We start from the raw sequence: 20,543 nt of genomic DNA on the forward strand, positions 1-20,543 counted from the left end.
TAATTAACATATGTTTAATCATGAGCACCTTGCCACTCATATATAGCACAGCCTCAGACATAAGTCATGTCTAAAGAAGAATGTGATGGAAACAACCAGAACCTCATAACAAGATTGAGTAAACCAACTGACATCTCTTTTAGACTGAGATCTCAGGTGCAATGAGTTAAACTGTTAAATTCAAATCTGCTCCAAGTGAGCATTAATTTCTAAAATGTGTTATATATGTCACAAATTCTGAACAGTGTTAATCAGGTGATAATTCTCAGGTGAGAACTGAGTTTATCTGTCAAGTGAGCAGGATTTGTTGCACCGTGGGAAGAATTCCTCTGTAAGATGGATAGAAACAGACTTGGAGTACAACTATGATTCCTGTGTGGAAAGAGATCACCAGAGAAGGGGGAAGGAGAAGAGTATAGTTACACAAAAAAGCAAGTCCAAGTTTTAATCAGATGATCAAATAAGTCAATTCTAGATGTTACTTAAGTTACAGGGACTCCAACAAACTATCAAACATTTAAGGTGAGTACATAGACTGATCAGACTGGTTATGAATAATGTAAAAGAAGAAATGGCATGTAATACTCTCCCGTAGACCATATTGGACACTGAAATGAAGGAGTTTCATTGCTGCTTTCTCTTTATGTTCATTTATTTTCGTTAAATAAACTCCTTTTTAAACAAATTGAAATTATATAATGGGGTAAAAATAGAATTCACTATATGCTGTGTGGAGAGTTTCTGGTTATGAAACAGCTGAGATGTAAACCATAAATGAAGAGAGAAAACATAAGTGATACAAACATACGCAAATCATTCTAAAAATAACTACCAGGGAACAAGGGAGTTCAAGATGTTAAGAGCCCTTATCTTTGTGGAAAAATGGATACCTCTGTCAATCCCTTCTCTAGATTCAGTTCCTAAAAGTGAAAAAAAAATTCATTACTTATTACCATTTAAAGAGTATAAAATAACAATAGGATTGGCCTCGTTCTGATATTTTAGAAAATTCCACATTTTCACAGTTCCTATTGCAAACATGAATATAATCTTTTGACAAGGCCTGACTATAAAATGATCTAGAAGCTATTAATTCTTATAATTAGACTGTTTTTATGACCTTGTCAATTTTTCTATTGATAGTAGAAATGTGGATATTATCTATAAACATATTTTTAAATGACAGGCATAAAGAATTCTCTGAAGCAGAATAATTTATCAAACAAAAGCAGTTAAGGATGAAAAGATTTATCACGGAAAATGGGAATACTGGGAGAAAAAAGTTTAAGAATAAAGTACAATTTGTGATAATAGAGATTCTCACAATATTTTCACAACTGGGGTGGAATAAAAAGTGTTTGATTGAAAAGCAAAACAATGAATGAGTATAACTAGAAAAGCTTGGGTTTGGGCAACAATGGATATTGAAATGTCAGTATTTTTTTTTTAGAGTGAACATTTGTATATAGTTCCAGTGAATTCACTTTGATTAAAAGATAATGGATAAGTTGGATAACATAGTAATTTCACAGATTTGCTATCACAAATTATTATTTTTTCATAGTGAGAAATCTACATATATTTCCTTTTCCTTTATTGTGATACTCTAACTATGAGCTTCTTATGAGAGATTAGGCAATGCAAAGGCCAGTATGGCTCAGACAAAGCTGACCACAGAATAGAAACCTCTGCCAACAGAAGTGGCAGCAAATCCTTCTTTGGAGGTGTGGCTGACCAGATGTAGGCCTATCTTTCCCAAAGAACCATGGGTGCCACTTCTGTGACATGAAAAACTTTTTGTTTTTTTTTTAAAAAGGGTTTTCATTTTTTCCAAAAATTTTACCCACATAAAGCAGAGCTTTAGTTAATGCGAGTGTGTTGTTCAGGCCTTAGCAGTACTGCCCTCACTATGGACTCATTGGACAATAGTGCAACCCCAAGAAAAGGATGAATAAAAACCTTTTTTAATGGAGAATATCTAGTCAAATTTGTCCCTAATATTACCTTCATTATTTGTAGAGTAAAACGTAAAGGGTTTTAACTTCAGAGAAATGATGTACAGGCAGGGAGATGGGTGGAGTTGACCTAATGCAGAGATGGGGAACCACACCTCCTAGAGTCAGATATGTCATCTCTTAATGCTATTTATGCCATTGCCTGGTTATTGGACGGTGCACAGGTAATTGATTTATCTGGCTCAGTTTTCTCTTTACTAAAATGAACTTAACATCTGTATCATACAGTTATAGGAACAGGCCTGGGACTGAGGAAACTCTCAGTAAATGTTGACTATTGTAATTACAACCTTAGTCTGACATCCTCCAAAATTCTTAACTTTTTGGCAACTGGTAAGAGATATTAAGGGGAAACAAGATTCTTCTGGGGTACCACTCTCCTTGACTTCCTTCAGATTTTGCTAGCTTCAAATCACAAGTCATCAGTAAAGACACCATTGTGTTCCAGAATTGTAAAGTATCTGTCTACTGGAGGCTTTAAGAAGACACCAAGTTGTTTTTTGTTTGTTTGTTTGTTTGGATTATACTAAATTTGTATTTAAATCCATATAACAATTTGGAAGTTACAGCTAGTATTTAAATCCACTGGATTAAATGAGATGCCCTAGGGAGAAAGTTTCCATTGAAACAAAACAGTCTCAGAGGTGAGTGTCAAGACATAACATTTAGAAGGCCAACTAAGAGGAGGCACCAGCAAAGAGAACTAAGGATGGCTGTAATGAAAGAACACCAGAAGAGTTTGGTGTTACGTAAGCCAAGAAAAGATAAGCTGGCAGGTAGGGAGTAGGCACTTGTGTGAAATGTTGCTGAGAAGGTAAGATGAAGACAAAGAAGTGACTATGAGATTAGGTTACATGGAAGCCATTGGTGACTTTGCTTAGGGAAGTTTCAATGGAATGGTGGTGATGGAGATTGAAGGCAGAACATGAAGTGTGAAAATGGAAAATGACAACATAGGCTAGTGTACCTCAACCCTAGATCCACCTGTGGAATTTTAGAGAATTTCCAGTGCCTTATCCCATACCAGAAGTAAAGGGATGAGCTTGAAAGTATTTTTGAAGCTGGAGTATTGTTAATGAGTTTTCAGAGAATTCTAATATTGCTGCCAGCATTGAGAATCACTATTATAAACAAATGTTTCTAGAAGTTTTTGAGTGTGTGTGTGACAGAAAGCAGAGGGTGACCATCTAGCAGAAAAAGTATATGTTGTTATTAAATGTAGGTTGGATTGTTTTTTAAATATGAAATATAAGAGGATGTTATGAATTCATAAGGAAAATCCTGCCTAGGGGGAGAGTAATTGATGATTTAGAAGTAAGAGGAAACAATAGCAAAAGGAAATTCCTTGAGGATGGCAGAGGGGACAGAAACTGCATAATTATAGAAATCATATCTGATGGTAACAAGGGCAGGCATTTTCATTTTTACCAACGAAGAAACTCATCTTGCCTGGTTTGCAACTATATTCTGATTCTGAGTAGGGAAAATGTAGAAAACAAGGCCCTAAGGTTTTTTTGTTTTGTTTTGTTCTGCTTTGCTTTAATTAAATCTTAATTTCCCATAGAAACATTAATCTTTTGGAGTCATTATGATCAGGAGGTAAGTCTACATGTACATAAAAATACTCACCTATCCTCTATTTAGTTAAATAAGAATGAACAATCTATTAATCCGTTTCATACACAACTTTCCAAAGTTTAAGAACAGAAGTTTAACCACTTATACCTGACATAGGCAAATACATAAGTAAAATGGAAATTCATTGCCTAAACTGATATTCAGTAAGTTATTATAACATATTAGGAAGAGATGCTCTCATCAAGAATAGGAAATATAAAAGGCTACTTTTCAATGAATGGTACAGAAAGCTTTGAAGATTCAAAAGCTTAATGGCTTCATAAAAAATTAGTCTTTTTTCTGATTGTAAAGAAGTTACCTGGATTTGTAAAGAAAAAAAAATGATTTAATTCAGCCTCCAAAATTCACTAAATTGAGATTTTATTGTTACATTAACTTGCTATTTGTCTAGTTCAAGAGAGAAATGGAATTTGCCCAGGGTTGTAATCCAAAGAGATCAAGACCTGAGCATATGGAGGAATGCTATAATCCCGCTGATGTACTGATTGATTTGTGTGGCTGCAGATTTTTCCTAACAACTAAAGGTGATAGAAAATAGATTTCTGGTCCCTGGAGCCCTGTTAAGAAATAAACTTGCATTCAGATATCTATGTACAAATGCCTTCATCCCAATGTCATTTGTAATAATACTTGCACAAGGATAAAATCTAACAGAACAATAGGGGACCAATCAACTAAAACAGCCATTGAAGCATTTACAAGGTGTATTTTATTAAGAAATTTCTTAGGAAATGAGGTAAAATATAAAAAAGTGAACACAAAATACGGTATATTTTCAGCTAGCTGAAAAATACAAAATAAAAAGTAAGATGATAAAATGTTAATTATGCTTATTTTGGGGTAGGGAAATTGTCTGTGATTATTACATTTTATTCTTCTTCCCTTTCAGCATATTTGAGTTTTCACAGTGTGCATACATTGTTCTGTTAGGAAAAAAAAAAACATTCCTTTTACAGATATACTTAAATCATGAAAATTGTATACGCTCCATTTACTTGTTTCCCTTTTCAATATAATTTTAAAATAAGTTAAAATATAAACTCGATTTTTTATGTAATCATTAATACTGTCAAAAATTTTTAGAACGCTTTTCAAAGGACATTATTCCTACGAGCTAAGATACCTAAAATTTTGGTTTTAAAAAGTCAAAATATTTAAAGTACTTTAACATCAAAGTCAATTAGAGTAATGAAAAGTTATAAAAAGAATCATGTGCAAAAATATTTGCTTGGTGTTTATACATTTTATGGTAAACCTTCACTTATTTATTCTAGATGCTGAGATTAAGACATCTGGTACAGTATGAGGAAACACTATTAAAAAATACGTTAAATTTAGTTGTGCTAATTACCAAATCAAACATAAAAAATGTTATAACAAAACTGAGGTTGTGTTATACATACGTACTCACTGTTTACATTGAGGCTTGAATCATGATGGCACGAGGATTTTTCTGTTCCCTTCATCTTTGATTTTGTCTGTCCATGTCTTGATCATTCAAAACCTTGAAGATAATTTTAAATTCAAATTCAAAACCTTGAGAGCTGTCTAGTTCAGACTTTCAATCTGCTAAGAAAAATGATATCTTCAACAAACAATAAATCTTTTTGGACCATGTAAACAGTAAAGGATAGAACAGATAATTTCATCACTGGACTTTGGACTTTTTGCCCTCAAAAGATCTTGTATAAAAATCAGACCTGCTTTTAAAATAGCATCCCATGTTTCCACTATTTTTTACATTGTCTTTACTTCCATAATTGTTAAGTCAAAAGACATGAAACAGGTTTTGATTGCAGAATAGTAACAGCAAACCTTCTCCCATGTTGGGCACAAGTCTTCCCTTGGCCTTGTAATAGCAGCTTACAAGTGTGGAAGGAGTAGTGTTTTAAGGACTTTTAAGGATTCTTACCCAGTGTGAACAATAACAAAAATAGTCAGAGCTCTGTGGGTTTTGCTTATATTTTGCTTTATTTTATTTAAGATTTCATGCATCCAAGTGCCATTTTTTGGTCCCAAGATGTGAGGCTAACATTGTGTTCAAAATTTGCTACAACTCCTCAAAGGCTTTTGTGAGTTCTTCCTTCAGACTTGTCAACTGAGACAGTTCACCAATTATAACACAAAGTGCTGTCTTTACTCCCAGCCTTCTTCCTCTCCCGGCCTCCTTCTTTCTTCACTCTTGTGCAGTATAGGAATGAGGTTGGAACTGGGAGTCTGAAACCTCCATTTTGCAAATTGGTAATATGATTTTATTATCTGTATTGCTGAGATCCACTGAGATATAGGGTGAATTCCTAATATTAGGCAAACATCATACAAATACTTTACCCAGATTGCCCTTTGTTGAAGAAGGAATACTTAGAAATTATTAATTTGGAGAAGTTGTGGTAGTTGTTTTTCAAATCTTAATTAAGCATAATTGCCTTTTTGTCCTTAAAAGCATATGGAGCGACAGTTAAATGAGTTTTCAATGAAACATGAGCTGATGGTTCTTGTTTAGTACAAGGAAAACTGATGAGCAGTTGGAAGAATTAAAAGCCATTACCAGAGAGAAGGCTCTAAATTAAAGCTGAACTATAAACTTCAGAATTGAGTAAGGAAAAAAAGGGTGGGAGAACTCTTACATACCTAATTATGATGTAATTCCATGGCAAGTATGTAAAGCTGATTTCAAGTGCCCTAGCCATACCAGCAGAGGTTGTCATTGCACATAACTGTTTCATTAGTTACGACTTGTAAACACATGGAAACATCATTCAGCTGCCCCTTTTGCAGTTAAAAGTGTGGCTTCCCTGACAAAGTGGTGATTCCCTATTGAGGTTTGAACTAACAAAAAAATCCAGCTTATACAGTGCTTTGAAATGCTGCAAGCCCAGATTTTAATTTTTTTAACTACCTTTGTTTCATCTTTCAAAAAGATAGTGATCTAAATAACTATTCTAATAGATAGTGATTTAATTAATCTCGATTATTAAATCTGATTAGTCATTTAGAATACAGTCATTTATTTCCTGGACAGGGAAGTGTAAATATAATCTATGGATGTTCACAGAAATAATACTTAAGACTGGTAAGAAGATAAAGAGGACAGGTCCAAGATAAAAAGATAGAGCTATATATAGGGACAAGGAGGAAAACATTCTGTGTGCTTTAGTGTTACCCTCTGGAAAAGCCCTGGGCTACTATCCTTAGCTCATTCCAGGAAGATCTGATTTAAAATGTCCTTCTCTGCTCATTGGGGGCTTGCTTCCAACGAACAATAATGGACGGAAAGAGATGTAATCACTAGCCTGGGAAATTTATCACTGAAAAAGGACAACAGGAATGTGGACACTAATGCAAGAAGACAGACAAACCCAAGCAGCCACCAAGAGACTAGCTTCAGGAATCAATCAATTTATTCTTCCCATTCTCATTCAATTCATGGGGGTCAAAACAACTTGACTTTAATAATACAATTTTCAAACCACTTACAAATCACACAAATTGTGGTCTTTCTGATATGCTCTTAGGAGAGCAGCTGTTTTTTACACCAAGGGAATAGCAAATCCGACTGCGTGCATGCTTTTGAAACAGCTTTAAGTTTTAAAAGGGAAAGGCTTCCATCTACTGGATGCTTTGAGTAATAAAGACTGAGAATCCATATCAGATTTCCTTTTGTGCTAGCAATGCATACCCTGACATGTTCACTTAGAGGTTTTGTAATTCCTTTAAATTACATTTTATTGGAATAATCTAATTATTACCAAATATGTTCAGCTTTGACAAAATATAAAGCCCGCATTATATCACAAAAGGGAGTCAAAAGGAATATATGATTTATCCTTCTTTTCACTTGGAAACAATTATATGGAGCAGTTAAATACCCAATAAAGACATTGTATTTGTTAAGAATGAAGATAATTCATAATGAAGATAGCTTTAACTGTAATATGAAGATGGTTGAAACAATGGGGTGTTTCAGTCCTCTCACTTTTTTTCTTTTCTAAAAATTGTATTGCTTTTAATTAACAAATCTCTTCATTAGAGTTCCCTTATTTTGAGTTCAGCTAATTCTATTTAATGACATACATTTTTGCTAATATGTTGCATTATATAGTTAGAAAAGAATATGGTTGTTTTTCTAGGCATATTTTGTATGTGAGATATATATAATTTGAGCTAAATCATGTATTTTTTTCTATAATCTTTTAAGTTAGCACATAAAGATAAAAAATACTTTTTTCCAGCAGATAGATTTTTTTTAAAGAACGTAAGAATTAAATGCTTTTATTTAAAACAAATTCCATTAATAATTTTTTAAGCATACAGCACAATATCTTAATGTCTGAGTCTTACTAAAGTCTTTTAATGTAAAGGTCAAAATTAATATCCAAATTACGCTGAATATCTTTTATATCAAATGAAAACACATTACAGATTAATCATGTCCACTTATAACTATGAGAATATTATGGCAAAAAGGACAATTTAGAAATCATGACAAGATTTTCTTTAAATTCAAACTCATTCATATCTAGGACAGTATTATTTATGGGTTTTCTATGTTTCCATAAAGTGAGGTTGAAGAAATAAAGCAGAAAATTCTTAAGACTTGCCCCCTATACCAAAACAAATATCCAAGGATTTGCAGATGCATTATCTGCAGTTTTAACTATTCCTTCCTTTATAAGTTGGTGAATATATAACTCCACACCTAGAAAAGACTAAGTCTTGCTAAAGCAGAATCCTGTCAGGGTTGCTGTAGAACTTATTTTGAATATTCTTAGCACCAGGACCTAGAATATAATACAATGTTAGGATCCACCTAGTTCAGATATATTTTTATAATTCTACCTGAAGGATCATCTAAAATAGTACTTCTGAAAACAGTGAAATGATTTGCTGAGAATTGGCAATGTAAATTGTTTAAATATATATTAGCTTGGTAAGTATATAAAACAAATATTAAATTACAGAAGATAATATGATAATTCCTCTTTGATAAGGGCCTAAATATTTTCATTCAGTGGTTTTTTTCTCTTTGGGTTGTCTGTGTTCTGTTCATTGTCTTTTTTGTGACCAACCTTTTTCACATATTTATGGACCATGCAGATTGACAATAGAAATGTTTATTTCATTTTTTTTGCAACTGAAAATGTCTTGGCATTTACAAAAGAAAGATAAGAGACAGAGGAAGGAAGGAAGGAAGAAAGGGAGGGAAGGAGGGAAGGGAGGGAGAGAGGCAGGGAGGAATTAGCCTTTTCTTTGTACTTGCCCCTCTAAATCAATCCTGGAACTACTAAAAATAAAAGAAGGAACCACTCAGAGGCTTTAGTCCATACATTCACCTCAAATTATTTAAATGAGACTTCACTAAAGCCTAGGGGAGGACACAGAGGAAATAAAAATGAAAAGTTACATAGGCATAGATTATCTGACTTAAAAATAATAGTTAATTCATTCTAATATGTCCCAGACATTCCTCTAGGTCCTAGGGCTCTAGAAGTACATGAAACAGACAAAATATTTTTTTCTTTTTTGTACTTACCTTCCAGTATGATGACAGGCAATAAGATAGATTATGATGCAGCTGAGGAAATCAGTAGATTTGAAAGGGAACTGGGTGAAGAAGCAAAGCCATGTTAGGTAGGGTAGCCAGAGGCTTCACAGGGAGTCTGTAGTGTATTAATCATATGATGCTGTGACCTAGAGGAAATCAAAGCTCAGTCTTTAAAGGCATGCCACCCTTTTGGAGTGCATTCCTTTTTGGCTAGTTTATCTTGGTCTTTTTCCTTGTAGCTGCATTTATATGATGCCTGTCCTTATAGAGTGCCCCCAACCTCAAATATGCTGCTCGCATTTCAGACCTACAGACTATTTTACTTTGAGTCCTTGTCTGAGGAATGAACACAGAGAATGTCAATTCTCTGTAAGAGAAACCCACCCTTCCACACCACATTAAAGTACAACCCCCATTCAAGAGGTTGAGTGGGATCCCAGAAGGAGGTTGTTCTGCTATACTTGCTCAACATTCAGATTAAGAATTGATTATTTATCGCAAGTGTTACAGAGACTCCTTAGTTGACTATCTTAGAAATGATCTGAGATGTGCAGCCTTGTGCCTTCACTTGAGAGATAAGGAAGTATATAACTAATACTTTAAGTTAGAGAGATTGACTTATTTCTGCATCTCCTGCTATTAGGAAATGTCTGAGCTATAGGAAATTTACTTCAAAACCATTATCCATCTTCTCTGTTGTAGGTACCTAATTTAATATAGTTTACACATGCACAAAAATTTCATCTTATTCTGCCCATATTAAACAATGCAGAGCAGAGATTGGTTGCAACAATTTGCTGTCTTACAAAAATATGTGTCAAATGTTGTAAATTTTGAAGTCACAGATAATTTTTTTTCATACCCATTGACGAATCTCTCGAATTCCTCCCCTCCTGATTCTCTGGTATTGACTCTTTGGCTCTGCTTATATGATACTACATCTTTTTTTTTTTTTTTTTAATTTCCACACATGAGTGAGATTAACCCTGATTTGATCATTATACAACATATATAGTATCAAAACATCAAATTTTGACCATAAGTATTTACAATTACAATGTGTTCAGTGGAAGTAATATAAACATTTTTCAAGATAAATTACTTTGGATGAACAATTGATCTGCACCATTTTGTCACAATGCCTCTACTTTGGCTTCAATTATCAAGACTCTTCTCTCTTCATTTAAAATTTGATAAACTGTGACTTAAAAATATTTCAGGCCCTGTCTCAAGGAAATGTCCTGTTATACTACCTAAAATGAAATAATAATAATGGCAGTAATTTCAGAGGACATAGAATATGGGGCTAGAAATACATAATGTGTGTGTAATAAATGATGCCTATCCCTTTAAAAGCAGAAAATAAAACTACATTAACTATAATTTAAAAAATAAACTAAATGTTATGACATTAGCTCATCTTAGTAAAACAGTTAAAAAGTTGTACTTTCATATAAGACACGTGTCATATTGACTAAGGGCTAACAATATGTCTTCATAAAACAAATTCATCTTATAAAATGCTATGTATCTTTCTCTACTTTTTTTAGAGCCTTAAACTAGATTTTCATAAACCAGGTTTATCAAACTTTCTTAACATTTTATTAATCTTACTACAGACAATCTTTATAGTACAGATCTCGGTTATGAAGCTATGAGTGAAAATTAAGATATTGCTTAAGTGCAAATAGTTGTAAAATAATTCATTTTTGGTCTATTAATATTGTCTAATAGTCTTCTACATATTCAATTTCTTAGAAGGCTGTTTGATTCTCGTGTATTTAAAATTAACTTTAAATCATCTAGAAACTACTTAAAATGTAAAAATATACTGATGTGTTAATAATTAATATGAGTAGTCCTATAATGTCTGTGTTCTTAAATATTGAAACTCAGCATTGGTTTATTGACAAACAGAAATCTATAATTACACTATGTAGTAATTGTAAAATTTTAATGCTCTTAAAATATGCAATGAATTTTGCAGCACTGCCTTTCAGAATAACTCTTAACTGAGTAAATACTGAATACTTGGCAGGAAAAAAATTGCAAAATTAAGTAATAACATTTAAAAAGATTAAAGGGATTAAGATTAATGAACCCCATGAAAATATTAATAAAACACATGATGACTGTTATTTGAAGTAGCAAATATCTTAATCCATGACTAAAATCACCGAAAATTGCTTTTGAATTTTTTAAATCTAGCAGAAGGAGTAAAATTAAATTTTTTAAATGTTTCTATTTAAAAATGCAAAAAGCAATAAATAGGACAGTAACCTGTTATTAAAGTACTTTACTGTAAAGTTTATGTAACTGAGCAAAAGGTACTTATCAGGTTTTTGACACAAGAGTTAACATTCTTTATCTCTCACTGTGCCAAAATACTTTGTATACATCATTCTACTTATTTCCTCATAATAATCCCATGAAGTATTAAAAGTTATCTGTTTTACTCTCAAAGAGTAAAGCAACTTATTAAAGGTCTAAAGGTCATATAGCTACCATGTGACGCACTGAAATTCATACTCAGAAGGATCATTCACATGAATGAAATTAATAATCTAAGTCTCCATTGCTTCACAGTTTTCAGCCTAATGCTTTTTAGACTCTAAGGTGACATTTTGGTAAAGGTGATAGCATGTCTCTATGTAGCCTTAAATAATTATGTGTTAATATTTCTAAAAGTTCAACTCTTAAAAGATTTTTTAATGTATATATATTAAGAAATTAAATGATAATTTAAACAGTTTTATAGTAGTCCTTACAGAATTTTTTTTTTTTTCTGGGAGATTTTCAAAGGTGAAAAAGGACTTAATGCTATCAGCATCAAAAGGCATTCCAAGTGAAATCTAAAAAGACACAAAGGGCAACATATTATCTATCAATATGTACAAAGCCTGTACTAAATTGCCACAAACTTAGTGGCCGAAATCCAGATGTAGTATTTCTCAAGAGTCCAGGGATGGCCTACCTGGGGCCTCTGCTTCAGGGTCTCTCACAATTGCTATGAATGTGTTGATGGGGGCTGCAATGTCATCTCATGGCTCAACTGAGGAAGAGTCTGCTTCCAATTTTACATGTCAACATTTAGTTCCTTGCAGATTGTCAGGCTGAAACCTTTTAGTTTCTTGTCTGTTTGCCAGCAGTTCCTTATCATGTGGCCCTCTCAATAAGGCAGCCTACAACATGGCAGTTTGCTTCACCAATGCCAGAAATGCAGAGAGTAAATAGTTTCTGCTAGCAAGATGTAGTGTTATCATCTAAGTGACACCTCATCACCTTTGTCCTATTTTTTGGATTGCAAGCAAGTCATAGGTTCTAGCCACACTCAAGGGCAAGAGGTCACAGCTACACATGAAAATCAGGAAGTAGGGGTAAACAGTAAACCTTTTTAGGGTCTATTTGCTATAGAAAATAATGCGGAACCAAACAAGTGAACAATCCTTGAAAATAGCCAAATAAAAACCACTTTTTATCAATATATTCCCAAACAATTAAACCAGGAGGCACTTCCTGTAATGTCCACCCACTCTATATCTCAGCTCAAAGACTACTTTCCTCAGAGAAGCCTTCCCTGACCACCCCTCCCTGACCACCAGTGAATCAGTTGCCATTTGTTTGCATTTATTCTCTATACATCTCTCAAATACACTTGTAATCTCACATTTGTTAATTTTTAGTGTTGGCTAGTTTATTAAATCCTGATTAAGCTGATGAGGAAAGAAACTGTATAGATGTTTTGTGCAACGTTGTATCCCCATCACCCAGGACAGTGTGTAACACAAGATGCAAAACAAAACATTAGTGAAGGAACAGATGTTAAGGACACTAACCTGGAAGTCAGGAAACCTAGGCTCCAATGTGAGCTGTTCTGTTTCACTCAAGTCCAGTCATATTTCCAAGGCTCAGGTTATTTACCTATGAAAGGTCATTTTCTAATGCAAATGGTTAGAATTTTGATGCAATTTTTTGATTTTATACTGCTGTTAATAATTAAATTTTTACTATATTGAAATATTTTCCCCAGAATTCTTTGGCAGCTGCTGCCTTCATCTTTTGACCAGTGATTCTGAGGTATTCCAAAACAGTTTGCAACAGGCAGAGTTAGAGGATAAGAGAAGTAATGTGAGAAGCTTAAATTAACATTTGTAAATTACATATATTTTAAGAAACACTCCTGATGCTTTTCAGAGTTTGTGCATTTGAATGCCACAGCTATGATATAATTCAAAATGTTTCCCTTTCCCCTAGACAAATGAAAACCTCACCAGAAAACAGAAACATTACACACATGTTGTTTCCTTTCAAGATGCTGGCATCCTGCCTTCCCCTTCAGCTGCCCAATCCCCTCTATGGACACAGAGAGTTTGTTAAATTAAATGGTAGCATAGTCCAGGACCAATGACTTCTTGAGAAAAATATAAAGCTCTAAAAAAGAAGAGTGGCATGTTAGAATTCTCTATGTAATAGAGAACTAGACTATTATGTAGGAGAATATTTTAGCATCACAATAGTACAGCTGACATGCTTGGCCTGCTTTCATCATGACTGAATGTTTCCCTTATTTAGTGACTGCTGAGAGGTTCTCATACCAAGCAGTGTTTAGTTTTTGAAGTGTATCTTATGTATGCAATAAATAACTTTGCACTGTTTTCAGTATCAATTCTTTGACATGAGCAGTGCTAGAAGAAGATAAATACTGCATGGGAAACCCAGGAGCAGTATGTTACTCAACCATTCTCCAAAGTCATATGTCAAACTCATGGTTATTGAAATTTTGGTCATAGATTGTTCCACAGTTAACAGTGCACAGTGTCCCGGGGGTGACTAATGATTCTCCTGTAGCCTTTTTCAGCTTACTCATTTATAGCACTTCAGGACAGAAGGGGAAAATTGGTTGACAGTTGAGGCCAAGAGTAATTTTTACAATTGTTCTTTCAATCCACAAATGAACATGTTCTTTTAAAACAGCATTTTTTTAAAAAAAATCTCAGTTTCTACTGTTCTTAGAAGTGTGTCTTAACTGAGAGACTGTGGTTATGGAATTTGTATTTTTCTTTGTTAATATGTGGTGTATGTGTCAAAATCACCCTGGTGCACAAATGTAGACGGGAGAAATGGCAAGTGCAGAGAGGTATGGAGCATCTGTTTCATGTTTGTTAGTACTTCGGGGTTTAAAAATCCTTGGGCTGAGACCTTAAATGATACCTGTAGGAGTGCAATTCTGAGACATCTTGGAGATGATGAATGGTATGCTTCTCATTGAAAAGGCATCTGAGCCAGAGTAAGTGGTTGATTTCCCACTTAATTCATCTGATATACAACAAAAATACACAACCCCAGAAAATAGCTAGCCTACTCTTCTGTTAGGAGATGATGTGCTACTTGCAGTGCATATCCACATGAAAACCACAGACATAATGGGTAACATTTAGTGAGCACTTACTATGCGTGATGCACTGTTGCAGTGTTTTATATGTTAACTCACTTCATAATCATAGTATAACTCAGAAAAATGTGCTGTTATTACCACTGCTGTATAAATAGAAATCTTTAGATGTTATAAAGATCATTCCTGTTGGAAAAAAATTATATGCCCTATGTTTACAGTCTGCCTAGATAGTCAAGAATTGATTATTCATAGTTATTATTTCTTTGGTTTGAGTTCACATGTTCCATAATATAATCTACATGCTACTTGATTTACTAAATTGTGCCAACAATTCACAATTGTCTTCCTGGATCATAATGGGTTTTTTTCCTTGCTAACTGATAATTTTAAAACATAATTAGATTTTCTTATTGGCTTTGCAAAACAGAATGCTGACTAAATACAGACTAGACCAATGCACTTTAGTAAATATTAAAAATTACTGTTATGATATTTTATTGAGACCAACTAATACTTTAAAGCCAATTTTTTCATAAACTTATTCTTTTCTCTATAGCTGTATCTACATATTACAAGAGTAATATAAAATTTATATCTAAATAAGTCCAAAACACTTTTTAGTAAGTGTAAGTAGTAATTCTAAGTGATAAAAGCAAATATATAGAGAAATAGTTCTAAAACATACATATATGTGAAAGAGTGAGATAGAGATTAAAACAGAGAGAGGGCACATGGCAGAGCTTTGCAAATAGTAGTTCAGCTAATATTTAGAGAATGTCTACTGGCACCAGATACTGTTCTAGCAACTGAATGTAAATATACGTATCAACAAATACGTGTTTGTGTTTGCTATCATTGTCTTGGTTTAATTAAAATCTTGTAATTGAAACCTGTTAATGGAAGAATTTGAAAAATACATGGAAGGAATTGTTTTTTTCAGGAAGATTTTTCTCTAAAAGGATCAATTTATATTTTGTTAGTGACTGATATTTTGGGTTAAATGTAGAAAATACAACAAATCTGTGTTTCTCAAAATATTTTCAATGGAACATTGTTGTCTCAAATTCTGGAAAGGGGAGAATAAATCTGGAAAATACAAACTACTTTGGTTATTTATAATGCACTTTACCGTAGTAAAAGTTATAAGTACTCTTTAAAGACACCTGTTTAACTTTGTTTTACTCATTCTTTCTATTAAAATATAACCAGATTGTAAATTATTAAGGAAAAACTATTTCATCTAATTTAGTCTGTCATTAATTGAAGATCACCATTAGATAATATATCTCTAAGAAAAAAAATGTTTAAACTATAATGTATAGCTTCCTTTTCACCTAGAATTATTTTGTCCCTATTTAAGGAACTCTTTTAGACATAACTAATTCAAAACCAGCTTTCAAATCTTGTCATTCTTGTATATACATAAAAATAAAATATAAGCAAATGAATTGATCAAGCAGCTTTACATTGCAGGTTGACTCTTTTGAATCACTTTTCAATGCAAATTAACTGATGTGCATGTGTTTCCTACCCACTGTCTTTCTCAGTGCCATCACGATGATTGACAACCTAGACTTTCTTAAAATCATGATTCATTATTGTGCCCGGGATAGTCTTTCAAGTACCTGGAACCATTCAGGAAATTTTTATCTTGGTACTTTTTTATTTTACCTGAAGGCATCAAAGGAAGCTTTTTCAAACAATTAGAATGCATTAAAATGCCTCCTAATTTAAATGGCCATTAATGAAACTGCAATTGGCTACTGACTTTAGAGAGGGGAGAACATATTTGCACGTGCGAAAGCAGTGATAATTACAATAAAGTTACTGTCTCACCAACGCCAATAGTAAGATACTGTTGATTATAAAACATAGCACTATTTCAGAAAGGTTCCAGTAATATAACATGTGGCATATAACTGAAGAAACAATTATATCTAACTAGCATCCTGCAGAACTAGTTATGGATGGGATACAATTTGTGAAGCACTTTAGGAAATATTTTGGGTTTCTCAGTCAATTGCACACTGAAATCTTCTGGCTTGTATTTAATTGTCAAACCAATAAAGTAACTCATGATTATATATCATTGATTTTTTATTTCTATGAATTCAAGTTTGGGATCTTGGATCAATCACATTGATAGGTCAGGTAGAGTTTGTCACGTGAATCCAATCTTTCAAGGAGTGGTAATTACCGTGTTCTGTACCCAGAAAAATATTTCTATTTATAGGTTTTTCAAACTTTCTCCGGTTTTATGACCCCATTCTAGTAGAGTGGACAAGAACCTGGATTTTGATAGTAGATAAAAGTGAGCAACGTATAATCCTATTTCTGCTATTTTCTAAGTATACTTAATAATTTAACCATTTAAAGTCTTAATTTTTTCATCCTTAAAACAATAATAATAGATAGAAATGCTATGTAGACTAAATGAGAGTGTGTACAAAAGTGCTTACTGTGTAGTCTGGAACATGCAGTCCCATAATTAGTACTTTATCCAATACTTCTGGTACCTAACTAAACCATACTCCATGGATGGATAGTTGAGTGTCCTCTTTCAATAATGGTTCAATACAGCTTTCTACATTCTAAATTCATATGATACATGGGAAGAATATCGAGGGATACCTCATCAATTACAAAGTTAGCAGTGTTTGTCAGATATAGCAGGTCAGTTGCTAAGGACAAACACTTTTCCTGTTTCTGAGTGCACAGAAGAAAGTACTCCTGAGATTTCTTGCAAAAACAAAATACAAAACAATATCAACAACATGTATGATAAGATTGTCAAAGGTTTAGCATAATACAAAATGCTAGCACAGCAACAAGTTTGGGGTCACTGTTTTTTTGTACTGATTCTCAGTGTCTTACCAAAACACTGGAAATTCAGTCTAGGTCCTGCTGCTTGCTGCATAGAAATTCAATCACCAAGGCAATGAGTACTGCCAGGGAAGAAGACTTCAATTTAGTGATGCAGCCAAGGAGATGGGAGATAGTCTCAAATTCATCTCCTCAACTGACTAAAATTAGGAGCTTGTTTAGCAGTGGAAAAAAATGTAACCATATGTGGGACAATAGAAATTAGAGAGGAGTAAGAAAGAGGAGTTGATCAAAAGCAAGCAGGTGATCAGTAAAACAATCATGATGGGTCACTAGCCTGGCATCTCATTGTCCACATGTGATGATCTGGTAAGTTTTAGTTCCCTAATACTATCTGGGTGGCCTGATGGTTGGTTTCCTGAGAAAGGACTCAGATGAGGCAAGTATAACTTTCTCAAGCTTCAGCACTGGAAGGGTCAATTTTTATGCTTATTCAAAAAGAAATGATAAACACAGTTCTGTGAGACAATTGGGCCAGTTTCAAATGAAAACCAATATCATATTCCTAAATCTTCATTTAGACTTGATAGGGGTCAAAATAATGCTGAAATATACAGCTAAGTATTAGACTAAGTTAATTTTATATTAGAAAACCTACAGACTGTTCAAGCTATAAGATATATTAGAGATCTAATTAGTGTCTTTAATTAAAACAAACTGAAACAAGTGCATTATTTCAATGTTGGATGTTATTAAATGTACAAAGAAACAAAACGACAAAGTCCAAAAGGAAAATGGTTAATTCACTGAAAAAAAATTAAGATAATTGATAAGTTAAATGCAAATAGAATATGAAGTAAAATATTTTAAAAATGGAAGAAGATATAGCTGGGCAGCTATGATAGCAAAGGAATTTCTATGCATGATACTAAGGATAGAAAACACAAAGGAAAGGATTGTTAGAATTTAACATGTGAAAAATAAGCTATGTATTGCAAAAAAAGTGCTTAAAAATATTTGCCATGAATATGGCAAATTGCTTGTTTTATCAAGAGTGTTTATACATCAGAAAATCTGTAGATATGAATGGAAAACTTAAGAAGAATGGACAGTTCATAAAAGAGGAAATAGAGAGGTCAATTTGAAAAGAACTTTGCCCACTAGTAATATATTTTAAATAATAATCGCCATTCTAACTGGCATGAGATGGTATCTCAGTGTACTTTTGATTTGCATTTCTCTGATGACCAGTGATGATGAGCATTTTTTCGTATGTTTGCGGGCCTCGTGTATGTCTTTTGTAAAGTATCTGTTCATATCCTTTGCCCACTTTTGAATGGGATTGTTTGTTTTTTTCTTGTAAATCTGTTTTAGTTCTTTGTAAATTCTGGATATCAGCCCTTTGTTAGATGGGTAAACTGCAAAAATTTTTTCCCATTCAGTTGGTTGTTGATTCACTCTAATGACTATTTCTTTTGCCGTGCAGAAGCTGTGGAGTTTGATTAGGTCCCATTTGTCTATTTTGGCTTTTGTTGCCAATGCTTTTGGTGTTTTGGTCATGAAGTCCTTGCCTACGCCTATGACCTGAATGGTTTTGCCTAGATTTTCTTCTAGGGTTTTTATGGTGTTAGGTCTTATGTTTAAGCCTTTAATCCATCTGGAGTTAATTTTAGTGTAAAGTGTCAAGAAGGGGTCCAGTTTCTGCTTTCTGCACATGGCTAGCCAGTTTTCCCAACACCATTTATTAAACAGGGAATCCTTTCCCCATTACTTGTTTTTGTCGGGTTTGTCAAAGATCAGATGGTTGTAGATATGTTGTGTTGCCTCCGAGGCCTCTGTTCTGTTCCATTGGTCTATATCTCTGTTTTGGTACCAGTACCATGCTGTTTTGATTACTGTAGCCTTATAGTATAGTTTGAAGTCCAGTAGTGTGATGTCTCCCGGTTTGTTCTTTTTGCTTAGAATTGACTTGGCTCTGCAGGCTCTCTTTTGGTTCCATATGAAGTTTAAGGTGTTTTTTTCCAGTTCTGTGAAGAAGGTCATTGGTAGCTTGATGGAGATAGTGTTGAATCTGTAAATTACTTTGGGCAGTATGGCCATTTTCACAATATTATTTCTTCCTAACCATGAACATGGAATGTTTCTCCATCTGTTTGTGTCTTCTCTTATTTTGTTGAGCAGTGGCTTCTTCACGTAAAAAAAAGTGGTAAATTAAATAGTAAATTAAAATAGCCAGTGCTGTGGAGGAGAGATTGACTTCTTATGACATTGAAGGGTGTTAAAATTTGTACCTTTCTGGAAAGAGCAGGTCATTGTGCGCACTCTCATTCTCTGTACATATATATTATATAGCTTACGATATATCAAAATACTTTGTTTCTAGAAAATAATGAAATAAGTAAATAATATAAAATATATACAAAGATATTTGTTGATTATAAACTCCCAAATTAGAGACAACTTGAATGTCCAACTATAGGGGAATGATTAAGTAAATTATGACTAATTGTTAAAATACAATGCCATAGAGGCATAGAAACAAAATTACGGAAAAGTTCCAATTGACTAGGGAAAGTGCTCATCACATTCTGTTTTAGGAAAAGGTTGCAAATGTATATTATGGTATGAATAAGTTTTTGGAAGAAAAGCTGTACCAATATATTGGAAGAAGTCTAGAAAAATGATAATACAAGTGTAGTTATATTAGAGGTGATTTTATTTTTTAGGCTTCTTTATGTTTTAGTTTTCTCTGCAATTAATATATACTCCTCGAATAATTTTTAGAAGTTTAAAAAAAGGTTAATAGATAAACTTCATAAAATACCTGTCTTTACCACTAGAATAAAATTTCCAGTAAAAGCAAAAGCAAAATGCACACAGGTTGGTCAGTGGTATTATCAGTGCATCATTAGCTCCTTTGCTTTTTCCATAAAATATGTGAGTTAGCGACCAGGTGACTACATACCCTGGCTGCTCTACCTTCTGAAGGATGGTAAACACTGCCTTGATAGTCTTCACTAAAAAAAAAATTCTAGGGATTGTAGATCTTGTAGTTCCTTTGCCTCAATGGATATCAAATTGTTCTTTATTTTAAAAGGCTACTGTAAATATTCATTTTTCTTATTTT

General features: G+C 33.4%; 1 protein-coding gene and 1 non-coding gene across 9 annotated transcripts in view; one reads left to right on the top strand and one right to left on the bottom strand.

Moving 5' to 3' along the window:
- The window catches only part of GALNT13 (polypeptide N-acetylgalactosaminyltransferase 13), a 593,565-nt gene that overhangs the window by 507,780 nt on the left and 65,242 nt on the right, over nt 1-20,543 (top strand). The gene's annotated exons all lie outside the window — the stretch shown is intronic.
- On the bottom strand, nt 1,827-1,952 carry LOC116557195. Its single transcript, XR_004271404.1, has one exon. It is a non-coding gene; the product is annotated as a U4atac minor spliceosomal RNA (small nuclear RNA).

Source organism: Sapajus apella, unplaced genomic scaffold (genome assembly GCF_009761245.1).
Source record: "Sapajus apella isolate SASKATOON/1434 unplaced genomic scaffold, GSC_monkey_1.0 scaffold18, whole genome shotgun sequence".
Taxonomy (NCBI): domain Eukaryota; kingdom Metazoa; phylum Chordata; class Mammalia; order Primates; family Cebidae; genus Sapajus; species Sapajus apella.